The sequence below is a fragment of the Elaeis guineensis genome, chromosome 1 (assembly GCF_000442705.2).
Source record: "Elaeis guineensis isolate ETL-2024a chromosome 1, EG11, whole genome shotgun sequence".
Classification (NCBI taxonomy): Eukaryota; Viridiplantae; Streptophyta; class Magnoliopsida; order Arecales; family Arecaceae; genus Elaeis; species Elaeis guineensis.
This window is the reverse complement of record NC_025993.2, coordinates 108,229,886-108,234,815: the sequence shown is the minus strand read 5'-3', so window position 1 is coordinate 108,234,815 and position 4,930 is coordinate 108,229,886.

Here is a 4,930-nt window from a genome sequence, read left to right as displayed (position 1 = left end):
ACCACCAAATCCTCTCCCCTCTCCTTCTTCGACTCTGGCACCACCAACCCCCATCCCCTTCCCTCCCCGACCCGAGTGCCTCCTGCACATTCCGCCCCCCACGTGACTGCCCCCCACACCCTCCGTGGCCCCGCCCCACCACCGTCTCCTTTCTTTCCCTTTTCCGACCTCGACGAATCTGAGCCCCCGCGGCTCTGAGCGAGCACCGATGATCGCTCGCGCCCCTCCATCTACATTCTTCGGTAGAGCGGAGTAGAAAAACAAAGCCTGCATGGAAAAAAAAAAGAAAAAACTATATGTTGAAAATATGATTTTACTAAGACCACACTTTCAATATACAGTTTCAATTTTAAATTTAATATTAATTTTTTTTTTATTTTTTTATTTTATTTGAAGCCGCATGTTAAACATATAGTTTTAAATAGAAACCGTATATTCAACGTGCAGTTTCGTCACGTTCATAAATATTTAAAAAATAAATTAAAAAAATAAAAAAATAAATATTTTAAAAAAATAATATTTTAAAAAATCTGAGTTGTTAGGAGTTTTGGGAGATAGGGCCCAAACCTAACAAATACAGATTGGATATTAAAAATATAAATATTGTTGGTGTAAAAATCCGCTTGCGCCGGAGAAGCTGGAGTTGAGGGAGTCGCGGTCGCCGCCGGGACCTGCAAAAGAAGTCTAAACCGGAGGTGGGGTTGCTCCGGCAAGACCCTCCGACGCTCAAGTCAGTTCTCTGCCTCAACAAGAATGGAGTGCTCGAATGAAAATTTTAGCAGAGTTTTTAGGTAAAAATGAGAGCTTATAAAATAACGTATCTGGGGTCCCCCTTTTATAGGCGGGGGGAGCAACAGACTGATAGCAGTGTCTGTAACTGTCTGGTAGTGGGCCGCCCATAGTCAGGAGGGATTTGTTGCGAAGAGTAGTGGAGTAGACCGTGGCTATCACCAAAGCGCACCACGTGGAGTCTGCCACAGGGAGTGGAGCGGCGTCCGTTGTCGCGACTTGTCAGAGGATGGAAGAATCGCGCGGTATCCATCGTAGGAAGTGGAGCAGGACCGTGGGCATCATAGCGGTCTGCCAGGGAATAATGGAGCCGCGCGGAATCCGTCGCAGGAAGTGGAGCAGGATCATGGCCGTTGCTGCGTCGCGCCAGGGAGCGCAGACCTGTCGGCTGAAGTTCGGCTGGAGTGTCTGGCGGAGAGGGGTGGTTAGCTGTCCATTTGAGAGGAGCCCGGAGTCCGGCTCCCGTAGGAGTCCGGACGGAGCTTACCGGCAGTTGAAGTTGGCGGCGGAGCCCGGCTCCCGTAGGAGTCCGGGCGGAGTCCTCCTTGCGGTTGAAGTCGTGGACAGAGCCCAGCTCCCATAGGAGTCCGGGCGGAGTCCTCCTGCAGCTAAAGTCAGGTGCGAAGTCCGGCTCCCGTAGGAGTCCGGACGGAGCTTACCAGCAGTTGAAGTTGGCGGCGGAGCCCGGCTCCCGTAGGAGTCCGGGTGGAGTCCTCCTTGCGGTTGAAGTCGTGGACGGAGCCTGGCTCCCGTAGGAGTCCGGGCGGAGTCCTCCTTGCGGTTGAAGTCGTGGACAGAGCCCGGCTCCCGTAGGAGTCCGGGCGGAGTCCTCCTGCAGTTAAAGTCAGGTGCGAAGTCTGGCTCCCGTAGGAGTCCGGACGGAGCTTATCGGCGGTTGAAGTTGGCGGCGGAGCCCGGCTCCCGTAGGAGTCCTGGTGGAGTCCTCCTTGTGGTTGAAGTCGTGCACGGAGCCCGGCTCCCGTAGGAGTCCGGGCGGAGTCCTCCTTGCGGTTGAAGTCGTGGACGGAGCCCAGCTCCCGTAGGAGTCCGGGCGGAGTCCTCTTGCAGTTAAAGTCAGGCGCGAAGTCCGGCTCCCATAGGAGTCCGGACGGAGCTTACCGGCAGTTGAAGTTGGCGGCGGAGCCTGGCTCCCGTAGGAGTCCGGGCGGAGTCCTCCTTGCGGTTGAAGTCATGGACAGAGCCCGGCTCCCGTAGGAGTCCGGGCGGAGTCCTCCTGCAGTTAAAGTCAGGTGCGAAGTCCGGCTCCCGTAGGAGTCCGGACGGAGCTTACCGGCAGTTGAAGTTGGCGGCGGAGCCCGGCTCCCGTAGGAGTCCGGGCGGAGTCCTCCTTGCGGTTGAAGTCGTGGACGGAGCCCGGCTCCCGTAGGAGTCCGGGCGGAGTCCTCCTGCAGTTAAAGTCAAGTGCGAAGTCCGGCTCCCGTAGGAGTCCGGACGGAGCTTACCGGCAGTTGAAGTTGGCGGCGGAGCCCGGCTCCCGTAGGAGTCCGGACGGAGTCCTCCTTGCGGTTGAAGTCGTGGACGGAGCCCGGCTCCCGTAGGAGTCCGGGCGGAGTCCTCCTGCGGTTAAAGTCAGGTGCGAAATCCGGCTCCCGTAGGAGTCCGAACGGAGCTTACCGGCGGTTGAAGTTGGCGGCGGAGCCCGGCTCCCGTAGGAGTCCGGGTGGAGTCCTCCTTGCGGTTGAAGTCGTGGACGGAGCCCGGCTCCCGTAGGAGTCCGGGCGGAGTCCTCCTTGCGGTTGAAATCGTAGACGGAGCCCGGCTCTCGTAGGAGTCCGGGCGGAGTCCTCCTTGCGGTTGAAGTCGTGGACGGAACCCGGCTCCCGTAGGAGTTCGGGCGGAGTCCTCCTGCTGTTAAAGTCAGGTGCGAATTCCGGCTCCCGTAGGAGTCCGGACAGAGCTTACCGACGGTTGAAGTTGGCGGCGGAGCCCGGCTCCCGTAGGAGTCCGGGTGGAGTCCTCCTTGCAGTTGAAGTCGTGGACGGAGTCCGGCTCCTGTAGGAGTCCGGGCAGAGTCCTCCTTGCGGTTGAAGTCTTGGACGGAGCCCGGCTCCCGTAGGAGTCCGGGCGGAGTCCTCCTGCAGTTAAAGTCAGGTGCGAATTCCGGCTCCCGTAGGAGTCCGGACGGAGCTTACCGACGGTTGAAGTTGGCGGCGGAGCCCGGCTCCCGTAGGAGTCCGGGTGGAGTCCTCCTTGCAGTTGAAGTCGTGGACGGAGCCCGGCTCCTGTAGGAGTCCGGGCGGAGTCCTCCTTGCGGTTGAAGTCTTAGACGGAGCCCGGCTCCCGTAGGAGTCCGGGTGGAGTCCTCCTGCAGTTAAAGTCAGGCGCGAAGTCCGGCTCCCGTAGGAGTCCGGACGGAGCTTACCGGCAGTTGAAGTTGGCGGCGGAGCCCGGCTCCCGTAGGAGTCCGGACGGAGTCCTCCTTGGAGTTGAAGTCGTGGACGGAGCCCGGCTCCCGTAGGAGTCCGGGCGGAGTCCTCCTGCAGTTAAAGTCAGGTGCGAAGTCCGGCTCCCGTAGGAGTCCGGACGGAGCTTACCGGCAGTTGAAGTTGGCGGCGGAGCCCGGCTCCCGTAGGAGTCCGGGCGGAGTCCTCCTGCAGTTAAAGTCAGGTGTGAAGTCCGGCTCCCGTAGGAGTCCGGACGGAGCTTACCGGCAGTTGAAGTTGGCGGTGGAGCCCGGCTCCCGTAGGAGTCCGGGCGGAGTCTTCCTGCGATTGAAATCAGGTGCGAAGTCCGGCTCCCGTAGGAGTCCGGACGGGGCTTACCGGCAGTTGAAGTTGGCGGCGGAGCCCAGCTCCGTAGGAGTCCGGGCAGAGTCCTCCTTGCGGTTGAAGTCGTGGACGGAGCCCGGCTCCCGTAGGAGTCCGGGCGGAGTCCTCCTTGCGGTTGAAGTCGTGGACGTAGCCCGGCTCCCGTAGGAGTCCGGGCGGAGTCCTCCTGCAGTTAAAGTCTGGCACGAAGTCCGGCTCCCGTAGGAGTCTGGATGGAGCTTACCGACAGTTGAAGTTGGCGACGGAGCCCGGCTCCTGTAGGAGTTCGGGCGGAGTCCTCCTTGCGGTTGAAGTCGTGGACGGAGCCCGCAAGGGTTAATCCCGCTGAGAACTTCGGCTGTGGGTATTTTATACCCAACACCAAATATAATTATAAATATAAATTAATAATTAAATTTTATCATTATAAAATTAAAAATATTATTAATTAAATAATAAATCAAATCAATAATATATTTATATAATAATATATTTTTTAAAAAATAATAAATATTATATAAAATTATATAGGGTTACAAATAGATTTTGATATTCAGATACATATTGGATAGTTATCTATCTATATCCATATTCATTTTTATGACAAATATGAATAATGATATAAATATTAGTCGGATTCTCAAATTTATATTTCTATTAAAATTGATTCGGATAAGAAAATTGATTCGGACGGATATTATTTATATTATATATCTAACCTAAATTTACCTTACTTTCATTTCATAATCAAAACTATTTTTCAGTACAAAATATTACTCTTACAGCAATTAAATATATCATATTTGCATACATAATGCATTTGGCATCATGCATAGTTCTATAAAGTGATGTTTGGATGTCCATTTCCTCTCTCTCTCTCTCTCTCTGTGCGCGCATATATAGACGAGCATGCATGCATAAACAGTGCATACCAAATATGGTCACCTGCATACTACATATCTCACAGTAGGACTTGGATTACTAATATCAAAATTTGTTATTTAATTTGATATTTTTTGAACGGATTCAAATAGTTATGTCGTTGTCACCGCCACGACCCATCGCCACCACCAACAGCGACAAAGAGCCAAAAAAGAGCCCAGCCACTTTATCATGTCGCCAGCCGCCGCCACCGGCTGATCCTTATATTTATTTATTTATTTCGAGCTTTTTTTAGAATAATATAAAAAAAAAATTAAATACTAAAATAATTTAAAATCAAACTTATTTATCAAACTAATGTAAAAGAGAAAAACGTCATTTTGAATGGCATTTTTTTCTCTTCCACGTCACCCTACTTTTCCACGATGGCATCGTCCCAAAAAAAAAAAAAAAAAAAAGAAACGCCAATTGGAACAGCATCTTTAAAAATG